The sequence below is a fragment of the Bidens hawaiensis genome, unplaced genomic scaffold (genome assembly GCF_021521415.1).
Source record: "Bidens hawaiensis isolate Kalapana, Puna unplaced genomic scaffold, B.hawaiensis_p1.1 tig00000760_1, whole genome shotgun sequence".
In the NCBI taxonomy this organism is placed as follows: Eukaryota; Viridiplantae; Streptophyta; class Magnoliopsida; order Asterales; family Asteraceae; genus Bidens; species Bidens hawaiensis.
Window position 1 is genome coordinate 2547076 of NW_027491043.1, and position 13525 is coordinate 2560600.

Sequence of the window (13525 nt, forward strand, 5' to 3'; positions counted from 1 at the left end):
CGAGCAAGCTACACTTCAACAAGCAAGAGTATTCTTCTATCGAGCATGGATTGCCAATCGAGCAAATAGCTTGATCATACAAGTTTTAACCAAGTGTTACAAGCACAGGATGATCGAGCACATGGGGACAAGCATGGATGCAATAAGAAAATGTCATGTGATCAAAGCAAGGACTTCGAGCACAGTTCAGTTTCGGAGCAAGATTTACATCCGAGCATGATAACCTCTATAGGTTTTTTGCTAGGTCCGGTCCTAATAAGTGGTATCAGAGCTATGTAAGCTTGCTGAAGGCCACGAGACAGAAGGTTGAGTATCAAAGTTTGAAGCTTTAAAGGATTTTGTGCGTGACTGAGTTCAGATCTGAAGAGAAGTCAAGCCATGGATGAACAAGAAGTGTCGATTAATAAGATCCCGAGACTAGTCGGTCAAGAGAACTACATCAAATGGAAAGTGTTGTTTGAGGCCGCTGTTAATTACAATGATACAAAACTATGGAACTCCATTAAAGATGGACCCTATGTTCCTTCTCTTACCCCAAATAACAATGCTAATGTGGAAAGGCAGATGAAAAAGAGAGGACAAAGCCATGTCCATGCTGAAGTTAGGACTTTCTTGGGAGATTTTCAGCAGTGTGAATCATCACACTAATGCTAAAGCGATGTATGATGCAGTTGTAGAAATGTTTGAGGGAATGTCGAGTTAAGGGATATTAAGAAGGATCGATTGAAACAACAACTTGACAGGTTCAAATTCAAGGATGGTGAGAGATTGAAGTCTGTACTGCAAAGATTCATGGCTATAGTGAATGAAATCAGAACCATAGATCTACAGATCTCTGATTTTAATTTCAACAAGAAACTACTCACATCCTTATCTGGTGAATGTTACACAGCAATCAAATTCATCAGAGAGAAGGAAAATTTTCCCAACTTTAAGTTGGATGATGTGATTTCATTTCTGCAGGCTGCAGAGCATGAAACGATTGAAAATCACATGTTGAAGGAGGAGAAACCCAGGTCTCTGACTAATGCACTCGGTTAAAAAATCAACGAATGGTTTGGTTCGAATGGAAGTTGCTCGACTCGAATGGAATGGAATGAAATGGTGGAGTGGAGTGGAATGGAATGGTTGAGTGGAATGGAATGACTTGAAACAAAATTTCCAACCGAATTGAACCAAAAAATTTCAGTAGGCTCCAAGAGATCTTTTCGCTAACCAAGAACTTACAAGTACACCCAAACACTTAAATTTCACAAACTTTTCACAACCAAAACCAAAGAAACTGGAACTTTCTTTTGTGAACCCACAACTCACTTTTTCACACAAACCACACGTCTCAAACACTCAAAAAAATATCAAGACTCAAGCTTGTGACTCAAAAATTACAACTAGTAGAGCCGAAAGTTCTGATACCAATTGTAGATCCCGAAATCAGATCCGACAATGAACAGCTTTGTTCTTGATAAACGGTCGAGATGGGTGGGGTGAAATCATACGATCGAACAAAACAATATAACAATAATATAAATAGTGAACGACACTGTAATCGGTTAAAAGAAGCAAGAACCGACCCCACCCAAATGGGTTAAGTGAACCTTTCATAGGGTTCCCATTTTTCCAAAGTTTACATCTTAACCATACAAAATAAACGCACCGAGTGCAAAATAAATCGACTAAAAGCAAACTAGAACGACATACACAATCCTAAAAACAATATAGAATATTGGCGCTACACATAGCCTCAAACACACACACACACACACACATATATATATGTATATATGTTTGTGCGTTTGTGTCTAGAACTCATTTGGCGTTCAAGCTTTTAATTCTACTAATGTTCATCCCTACTCAAACCATTGTATAGTAGTAACTACTTCATCTTGTCATTTACATTCTATATTAGAACTTTAAAGTAATCGCTTCATCTAAAGCATAGAGCCTACCAAAATTCTCTCATTGACCAAGTATTCACACACTACAATGCTCACATTAATCTGATAGCGGCAAAACAATTGATTCACATAATTAAGCAAACTCGTTAAAGTAATCCCACGTCCAAAGTTGTCGCTTAAACCCGAAAACTTAGATGAAAAATGTGTTATGCTATAACTATATCCTTGCGGTAACTATATATCTATGCGATACCTATACCGTCCGACACAATACATAGCATGAACTATATCAATTCAACTACTACCATGCATGTGATTACTTAATAACATGCGAAAACTTACTTCAGTTTTTGAGAAACCCTAATTCAATTTGTTACGGGTGCTCGAACCGTTTAGTCTTGTAAATAAATTAGCATCGTTACTATATTCCACACACCTCGATTATCAATCCTTTGTGGTCCATGCAAAACCGTTAATAAAGCTTTTTAGTCGACAAGTACCTTATACCGAACCAAACCGAACCAAACCAAACCTTGCAGTTGAGATTCGATGATGTTTGGAATCGTTTTTGTTCTAACAAAGGAGATGAGGTTGGGGTTGATTATTAGTAAAGTATTAGGATAGTTCCACATTACCCTCTTTAACTACCAAATCTCATTATTTTCTTTATATTTAATATAAATCAGTTGCCTCAATTAAATACTTAAAGTTTATCAAACAAAATCTCGGGATGTTACGGTTGCATACATTCATGTGATAATGATATGTAATATAAATATATACGTAAATCCTAAATATTGTCAATTATGTTAACCGGTTGTTTCAACAAATTTGTTGGAGTAAATAACTAAATGTGCCGTTTATATATTCACATAACTGGATGGTTTTAGCCAAGAGTCAAAGCGGATCAAAGGTATTGCAAAATGTGTATAATCATATGGAGCTTATCTGGAATCTATCCAAAAGAAACATGCAAAAAACCAAATTTATGAGCTTTGAGTTGTTTGGTTGCTTACAACCTAGTTTTCCAAGTGTTTTGAGTTATGCGAATTAAAACCCGTCAAGTTGATTTATTGGAATATACGTTTTAATTTTTGAACATAGAAGTTAGAAATAATTACAACACATATATAAAATCAAATATATTCAATTTTCTTGTGATTTTAATATTTTTAAAATCAGAATAATAAATGAATTCGTTCTTAATTGTTTGTATTCAAGCTGGATTGTTCACACACACATATGAATGCCAAAAAACATAATAAAACAAAATAAAAAAACCAGCATGTAAATAATACTAATACAATGGAGGATTAAAGAGTGTTTATAATTCAGTTAAGTACAATATACATTAACTCAAATGCACAGAAGAAGAAGGTAAATATGATACTACATATTTACAAATATTTTAGCATAAAAGCTACTTGTGTTTATTTAAAAAATGAAAAGATAATCAAAGGAAATAACATACAAATGAATAAAAGTTCATAATATTATTAGTCTTTTCATAAACCCCATGTCAATGTAAATCTTCTAAACCTGAAAGCAAGTAATATACAAAGGATAATTGAGCATGTGAAATGAATATTATGAAATACATGAACAAATTAACAGAAACAAAATATTTAGTGTTTGGAGGCTTTTCGTCAATACCTTATTTAAGACCTTGTTAATGAAGTCCTTCATATCTAACATAAGTTGATCGGATTCTGGCAACTCCGAGAAGAGAAAGAACTCATGAAATGTGTTTGGGTAGTCAATCAAGTACGCTTCCTTCCAGGACTTCTTGAGCCACTGGTAGTACCTTATATGTCGGTCCCGGAGGGTATCAAACCCAGCCGCGACCACCATTGTCGCGGGAAAATCCATTTTGGATATGTCCACGGCATTGGGCCGGTAACATTGATGATAGGATGGTCTCGGTTGAAGGGTTCACCTAGGGGCATGAACGCGTTCCAAAACCAATCGGTCCGCTTCATTGTCACGAGAGGTACTGATCCATCCATCCGTATTTCAGAATCTGTTCGCTCCTCCCCGCCGAGAAACGGTTGGATCGCCACTAGCCCAATTACCTACAAGCCATCTTACTGTTCATCAGCAATCATGCGGGTGGTATTTGTTGTTGGATTTTAGATCACTCATTTCTTCTTAATTTCTTACAAAATACAACTTACGTGTGTACGATGCTTCAATTAGAAAGATACGAAGTTGTTGATTTTTCAAACTAGGAAATTAGATGTGTTTATATACGGATAATAATGCATGAATCCAGTAGCATATGTTTACATATATATAGTTAAGTCGTACCTGGAGTTGCTGGAATTTGAATTGGGAGGCTCTTAGAGTCACATGATGAGCTAGGTGTCCGCCAGCGCTATCACCGACGATAAAGCACCGTGAAATGCTGGCATTCTCCGGCAGCCATTTTGACCGGTTATCTTCATTGTCCAGAAATTTCAGCACATCAAACCCATCGTCATGTTGGGAAGGGTGTCGGTTCTCTGGTGCAAGACGGTAGTCGACAGAAACAACAATGGCACGCAATTCGCTCGCGAACTTGCGGCCCACATAGTCTAATATCGCCACATCCAGGGAGAGGAAAATATATCCACCGCCGTGAAAGTACACCATCACCGGGAGATCTTCTTCAGCGTATTGCGTGGGGACAAATACACGGAACCAGAGATTGCGAGTTGGATCCACCATGACATCGTGTGTCTTGACACCGTTGACGGGTATGGACAATGCCGGGATCTGAAAGTCCACGAGATTAAGAAGACCGCGGGGCACCGTGCCGTCATCCCGGAGAAGTGGGTCGATTGCAAGGTCTATTGCCGATAGTACAATTCGTGTTCTCAAGGGCAAGGATAGCTGAGATTTCGGAGTTTCCACTGCTGCTGATGATTCCATAATTAATTGAAAGACTTTTGTGATCAGAGAGGTACGTATTCAAAATTCAGGTTGTGTGACAAATGCTAAACACATCAACTCTATTTATACTGCAAAATATGCGACGTTATATCACACCATCTTTGATTATTTCAATATTTCAGTCAAATGAAACCTTCACCTGCATGTTCACACCAAAAAGGTTGGTCATGGTCAGGGTCTAGTTGAATTAAAAAATTCATCTTCAGTCAATAACTAATGTCTATTACAACTATTTAGTTTTGTCAAAAATAAAAGGCTCTATTCATGATTTTCCCCTTCGTTAACTTGTTTTACATTGAATGTTTGTCCGTCACTTTTTATTTCAGATAAGCCGTCACTTTTTTAAAAAAACTTTCAACGTTTTAGTTTTACAAATGGCAAACATTTTGTACTAAATAAATGAAAATTAATATTGACAAATGTAGATGGGCAACTGTCACGAAAGAGGATGGTTGGAAACCATGGCCAAGTTGAATTATTTCTTTCAAATTAAATAAACTTTCACCAAATATTGTCTTCAGTAGTGTTTTTCAAATGACGATAATATATTTCAACTTGGCGCTCGGCTTTCAACTATGATGGGTTCTTTTAAATTAAACCTAGTATTCAACTTCTGATATATGTATAAGTGACAAATCACATTTTGGCAATTGCCAAGAAAGATAGGTCATAACTAGTTGCTTACAAAGCTCTTGTGCCAATAACTAATAATGCCGTTACGGTTATTAAATAATATAAAGGCTAGTTGGATTCCAATATTTAACAAATTGAGTTATTTTGTCCAATGTTAAATATAGGTAAAAATGTTAAATGTTCTTGTATTCCCTTAATTTTCAATTCATATGTAAAAATAGCATGCTGATTTAGTCGCTAATTTAGGTAATTTTATGAGTAGGAAGATTCATTTTTGTGACCCATTTGCGGTTTGTTATCGCTATTTTTATCTTAAGTAGGGTTCTTATTAGTTGAAGCAAAAGGCAAATGCTCTAATTAGATTTAACGAAGAAAGAAATATAATGATTGTCAAACATGGATATTATTGTATCAAATTTGAAAACGAAATTTATAATTGCTCGATTATTATTATTATTTATATACCAGTCATGCTTGCTTTTGGAATTTTCTTATGGTATTATGGGTATTACATGGAGCAAGGGTGCTAGTAATAAGATCGTATAGTATAAACAAATGGTTCATGAACATAACAACCGAACATAATTGAACATAGTTGAACGTACATAATTGAGCTAAAATCAGTTTAAAGTAATTTAAAAAATTATGTGTTGGACGTAAAGGTTTTATTAAAGCTAATATAAAATATATTAACGGACGTAAACTAACGAACTTAACAAACGTAAACTAGGGAGCGTTAATGGACGTAAGGGTCTTTAAAAAGGTATATTGGTAATTCAGGCAACAAGCATATTGTTAACATATTCAATTTGGGCTTAATTTGCAGCAGATTAATTTTGGTCAAACTTAATCAGTAGCAGCCCCAGATTGGCAATTTGATATAAGTATGAAAGGGTAATTTTGTCTCAAAATTCAATGCGTTAGGTTCATTTGACTACAAATCAAAGATTAGTGTGCTATTGACTTTTATTTTAGTAAAAAGTCAGCTAGGTTTTAAGTTGTTATTTTGATTTCGTGTTAGTTTGAGAACAAAGGACTAATTTGGAATGTTTTAAAATTCAAAAAAGTTTTTTGTTAAAAGGTTCTAGCCTAATACTTGGTTTTGGTTCGACTTTTGAGAGTCAAAGCTCATGTAAAGGTAATCTGAGAACTAACTTAAAAATTTTAATAGCATAAATCTTAATGCTAAATTTATGAACTTTTGTAATGTTTCTTTCTTTTTTCCGTTCCAACATTATCTTGATTTTTCCTACTAAGTATGCAAATCTATATATTTATAGTAATTGTAATTTTTAGTCACATTATCTGCATATAGTAAAAAAATTTTTGACTCAATAATATTAACTTCTCAAAACCGAAGTGTAACAAATTAAACTAAAATATTATACATTCATTCAGGTGTCAAATCATCCTTGGGCACTCTACCATTAGCGGATAAGTAATCTTGGGATGGGGGGCGACAAGAACCTAATTCACAATGTGGTAGACTACAAGCTTTTAACGATCAATGGGTCAATTCTTTAACAATTTTTATATACTTTTTAAACGCTTCTATATCAATTTTTTTATAATATATACATTTTATAAAATTTTGGACAGAGTAACAAACAGGTGATCATGCTTCTGACCGGTCAAAGCCGAGGTCCCATGGTCTTTTTGAAGGAGCGCTCTTTTTGAAAATTAATACTGACAAATGTAGATGGGCAATCACTACAAAAAAAAAGCGTATTAGCGGCGACTTTATTAGCGGCGACGGGTTATTAGCGACGACGCCCTTGATACACGTCTTAACGGATATGGGCCGTTGATTGTTGTGTTGATCCAAGGCTAGGGTTTTATACGAAGTTGTCGCCGCTAATAAGTGTTATAACATTGCCACCTCTCTGTCCACCACTCCGACGCTACCACCACTTGCCGGCCACCACTCCGACACCCAGTAAATGTATGTTTTCATCTTTGTTTGTTTATAATTTTAGGTTTACTGCTGATTTTTTTATTTTATAAAGAGCAAAGTGAACCGATCGGTTTATTTTAACATGTTAATTAGGACTGATGTTTGTGTTTGAACAATGGTGTTAATTAGACTGATATGTGGTGTTAATTAGTAGGGGTCTTCATGGTTCGGTTTGAAACCGTAGCAAACGGTTTATCTCGCAAACCGGCTGTAAAAAACCGGACCGAACTGTTATGAATTTAGATCTATATTAGTTGGGATAAAATATTAAAGTTATATTAGTACATTATTAGTCACTTTTTTTCAATTGTGAAGTAGGATGTTTAAGTATATTAATGCACTATAATATAAAAATTAGATATCATTCGTTTTTTTATCTCACCTATCATTTGAATCAACATATAAATGTTTCTAAAAAATGCACATGTCTTTTAGTTACAAATATTTTTAGTTTTGAATTCTAATCAAAAAAGCAAACTACAAATTGAAAAACCGTGAAACCAAACCGAAAACGGTTTGGTTCGGTTTCGGTTTTTATAATAAAAAACTGTGATTAATGGTTTGGTTCACATTTTGATCTAGAAACCGTCAAAACCGGACCACGAACACCCCTGTTAATTAGAACTGATTTGTGTTTATAAACAACGGTGATGATTATTTAAATATTATTCAAATATTATTATTTTATTATTCAAATATTATTTTATAAACAAAGGTGCCGATTATTTAAATATTATTCAAGTATTCAAAGTTTACTTATTATTTTAATATTCAAATATACTAGTGTAATGAAATTATTATAAAGTCCACCATGTAAATCATAACTTATCAAAGAACCATGAGAATCTCATGCTGCGGGCCACTCATTTTACTCATCACAAACTTAGAATACCCGCCCAAAATTGATTTAGAAATCAATTTTGGGTTGTCTTCGTTTTGGGACTGCCTTTTGAATGCTTTATTTCATTTAGGATGTGAATGTGTATTATATGATTGTTCATTTAAGAAAGATTCGGTTGTCATTTTCCTTTTGCTCCTCGGGTATATATATATATATATACTTGGGAGCTGCCGAATTTTTCATAAACAAACAATCGTATAACACATATTCATATATGAGATAAAGTATTCAAAAGGTGGGTTTAGCAGCCTACCCTTGTAAATACTCAATCGGCCGTCTAAACAATCTTCCAATATTTTCCCGTAGCCTGAAACCCTAAATTATGTTTCAGTTGTATGATCATGTCCGCCGATAAAAATTGGATTACCCCAATCCAAGCATTAGATCAAATGAGTATCAGCAAGGACTCCAGTCTTTTATCGAGATGTGCAAAAAGCATGTTGATAGTAGAGGCTTTGTAAGATGTGCGTGTTAAAAATGTCAGAATTCTTTAGTAAACCTTACAAAACTATGAAAGGTCATATACGTGCATATGGATTTTGTCGGACGTATACTGAGTGGATCTATCATGACGAAAGTTTAATTCCTCCGGTTGTGATTGTAGACGAGATTATGCAAACTAACGATATGGCTGACGTTATCGAAGACGTTATGAATGAGCGTAGGGAAGAGGATACCAACGTTGATGATAGGGATCCGGTAGCGATGTCCGTGATGATTTTGAAGAGTTGTTAAAAGAAGCCCAGTCAGAATTATATCCTGGTTGTACCAAGTTTTCTTCCCTCAACTTTTTAACAAAGCTTATGCATATAAAGGTGAAAAACAAATGGACTAATAGTTCGCATGATGAGCTCTTCGAGCTATTGCAATCTTCACATCCAGAAGGCAACAAGATTCCCGCTTCTCATTATGAAGCGAAAAAGACATTAAAGAAGATTGGCATGGGTATGAGTCGATAGATGTGTGCAAAAATGACTGTGCTCTCTTCTGGGAAGAATACCAATCGTTGCAGAATTGTCCTGTTTGTAACGAGAGTCGGTGGGTTGATACAAAAACAAAGGGTAAAAAGGTACCTCACAAGGTGTTACGATAGTTTCCTTTGACCCCAGACTAAGACGTTTGTATTGTTCGAGGAACACGGCAAAAGAAATGATATGGCACAGTACCGGACGATCAGAAGATGGTATGATGCGTCATCCTGTCGATGGATCTTCATGGAAAGAATTTGATAAAAAGTACCTTATTTTCTCTTGGGAACCTCAAAATGTTCGCCTAGGGCTTGCAACTAACAATTTCAATCCACTTGGTAACATGTCTTTGGCTCATAGCACGTGGCCAGTTGTACCCACCACATACTATTTGCCTCCATGGCTATGCATGAAAGAGTCCTCATTCATGTTATTCTTGCTAATTCCTGGCCCTAAATCACCCGGAAAGGACATGGATGTTTTCCTTAAGCCCTTGGTGTGTGAGCTTAAGCATTTGTGGCAAGAAGGCGTACGTACTAAAGACGCGGCGACAAACACATTCTTCACAATGAAGGCGGTGCTATTATGGACCGTAAATGACTTTCCAGCTCGTAGTAGTCTATCTGGTTGGAGCGGGCAGGGCTACAAAGCATGCCCGACTTGTAATGAAGACACTCCTTCAATGCATGTAACAAATAAAGTCGTATATGTCAGTCACCGCTGATTCTTGCATGCTAACCATGCGTGGAGAAAAAGTTTGGACTTTAACGGTGAGCCCGAGACAAGATCCCCCGAAACAATTTAGTGCTGCTGACATAGAAGATCAACTCAATCGTCTACTCTATCGTGTACCGGGCAAGCATCCCGATTATGGAGGTGTTAAGATAAAGCGAGAGGATTTCGAGTTGAACTGGAACAAATGAAGCATATTTTTTGAACTTGACTATTGGTCCTCTCTCCAGCTGAAGCACAACTTAGATGTAATGCATATCGAAAAAATTTGTGTGATAGTTTACTGGGTACTCTTCTAATGAACGATAAAACCAAAGACACGGCAAATGCACGAGTCGAGTTGAAAAATCTAAATATTCGAAGAACACAATGGTTGGAACGAAAGGGTAACAAGTTTTATAGGCCCCACCCAAAATACTCACTAAAGGTCGGTGATCGAAAGCTTTTCTGTCAATTTATAAAAGATGTTAAACTGCCGGATGGGTTTGGATCTAATATGAGCAAGAGAGTCACAGATAACAACTCTAACATTACTGGGTTGAAATCTCATGATTGTCATATTCTCATGCAACGCTTGTTACTGATTGGTTTTCGAGGGTTTTTGACCAAAGATATTTATACGCCTATAGTAGACCTTTACACGTTCTTTAAGCAGCTTTGTTCAAGAACACTATTGGTAGATAATATGAAGAAAGCAAAGAAAGCCATTCTTTTGATATTATGCAAGTTAGGTTGGCATATCCTCCGGCGTTTTTTGACATTATGGTTCATTTAGTTTTGCATTTACCAGATGAAGTACTTCGTGGAGGTCCAGTCTGTATGAGATGGATGTATCCATTTGAAAGGTATATGAAAAAACTAAAACATTATGTTAGAAACAAGGCAAGGCCAGAAGGTTCTATAGCTGAAGGTTATGTTGCTGAAGAGGCTCTATCATTTTGTTCGATGTATCTTCGAGATGTTCAAACTCGGTTCAATCGCCCCGACAGAAACGAAGATGCCGTTGTCAAAAAAACTAAGTTGTGGGTGTTTGAGTCTAAATGTCGCCGGGCTAGCGCAAAGAAGATCAAATATCTTACTATCAATGAGAAGGTCAATTTCGAATGGTTTGTCCTCGATAGCTGTCAAGAAGTTAGGGACTATATGAAGTAAGCACTCATCTCTTTAACTTTTTATAATCAATTAAGTATTTTCTCTTTCTTTATTGGGTCTATATTTTTGTCGTCGACTTAGTGAATTCAGATATGAACATCCCAAAAATGACGTTAAAACTAAATTTCCAAAGTGGTTTCTCGAGAAGGTAAACCATATAATCTATTAGGTATTTCCCTTAATTTAGTTATGCATTTACCTGATGAAGTAATGCATTATTCTATATTTGTTAGTTATATTCAATGAAAGTACAAAATTCTCCTGAATTCCACCCAGAGTTGTATGCTCTGTCAATGGATGCGGAAATAAATGCCTTACTTACAGTGCTTGCATAGTCAACGGTGTTCGGTTTATAGTGCGTGGTCATGACGTAGAACGAACAACGCAAAACTCCGGGGTTCTAGCAGGAGGAGTGAACCATGAGAAATACTATGGCCAAGTAGAAGAGATCATTGAGTTGTGTTATGGAAATGGGTATTCAACTGTCCTATTTTGGTGCAAGTGGTATGATACTCGAAGGGGTGTTAGATATGATAATAATATCACCAGTATCAACATAGAGCACGAATAGGACAAAGAAGATCAACTCATATTTGCTTCACAAGTCAAACAAGTGTTTTACATTCAAGAACCTTGTCGAGGAAACCAAAATAATAACCACCAATGGGTTGTCGAGAATGTTAATCATCGAAAAATTTGGGATCCACCTACATTAAACGATGGCCACGTTGAAAATGCTAAAAATGTTGACAATGACTTAGTAGAAGATCTTGACGTTGTTCATAACAATTCTTCATCTAATTGTTTACTTTCCATTGCCTTTACTCAATACTTGTTAAACACGTCTTCTCATGTCACTGTGGGTGAGAAGTCAACTGAAGTTAATCCACCAACGGTTACCGCTAATACATTGTCTGATGACGAGAGTGATAATGACAAGGATGATTTTGAGTACGACACGAAGGGATAGGAGGCAGACACTGAAGAATTCGAGGGAGAGTTTGATTAAAATAATAGTTGTAATTTGTATTTGTATGTGGTTATAAGAAAACTTTGTATTTTATGTAGCAATAGAAAACTTGAATCGTATTATATATTTGTATTGCATATCTTATAACTTTTCAGATCATGGCGGACGTCATGCCTCGAGGACATGGCGGCGATGGTGCCGAGGATCTGCCACCTCCAGGTGGTTTTCGGCGAGGTGTTCACGAGGAGGATGGTAAGAGTTACTATAATTTATTTATTTACTATATTTTATTCATTTATTATAAATACATATATTGTTATATTTATACATGTTGTGACCAATAAATTTTAATTGTATTTGTTGCTTTACCTCCTCGACGTAAGGGACGAGGTCCTGTCAAAAATAAGAAATTGGCAGCTGCATACAAGAAAAATGGGGGCCTTTGTCCCTCATATTTGACAGGAGTGCTACATTCATTCCGATTGGTGAGGTTGCCGACATGTTTATTTGTTAAGTGGGAATATACATGGGGAGGAACATCGCCTTTGACAAGGAAAGTTGGGCGAATGTGTCTGAAGCGGAGAAAAATGCTTTGTTCCAGCATCTTGGTGTAAGTGATTTGTTAATTTGAATATTCTTCACTTAATTATTTGTCTTTTATTTAATTAACTAATTTCTTTTAATTGCTTCTAGCGATACTTCAATTTACAAGAGATAGAGCAAGATCCATAAAAAAATCTGTTAAAGGGTGGCATTGACTTTGTGATCTCAAAGCGATATAGAGATTGAAAAAGCAAAGCAAAAGGCCATTATACGGCTGTGGGTGGAAAGGCTAATATAGACTTAACAAAGAGCAAACCCCCCACGGAGATGAGTGAAGAAAACTGGAAGAAATCTATCTACCTTTTCCAGACCGTGTCACATGAAAACTGGTCGTCAGTCAACACAGCAAACCGACAAAAGCAGCAATACACAAATTGGGGGAGACGGCATCCTATAGCAGCTATGGCTACGAAAATGTAATGATTTATATTTTTACACACACATACAAAAATTATATATATATATATATATTTATTGTTTGCATATTAATATTTAATGTTATACGGCGCCTGAACGAGCTCCAAGTTTTTAAGAAAGCTCATTGTCGATGGGATGGCACTTTTGATAGTGAGGTGGCGGAGCGTCAATACGTATGTATTTATTAAAGTATATTTTTCACATATATTTATTAAAGTATATTTTTCAAATATATTAATCATATTTTGTGTTGTTATAAAATATAGAATGAATTAAGGAGAGAGATCAAGGAGCAAACTGAGCCTAATAGCGAAGGCGAATTTGAAGAAACTGATGAGCCGATTTCAAATGCGGTAGGAATATTTGAAA

General features: G+C 35.9%; 1 pseudogene; it reads right to left on the minus strand.

Annotated features, from left to right (window-relative positions):
- Window positions 1–3700: 3700 nt before the first annotated feature.
- On the minus strand, window positions 3701–4805 carry LOC143534950 (putative carboxylesterase 18 pseudogene; annotated as a pseudogene).
- Between the last annotated feature and the right edge of the window lie 8720 nt (window positions 4806–13525).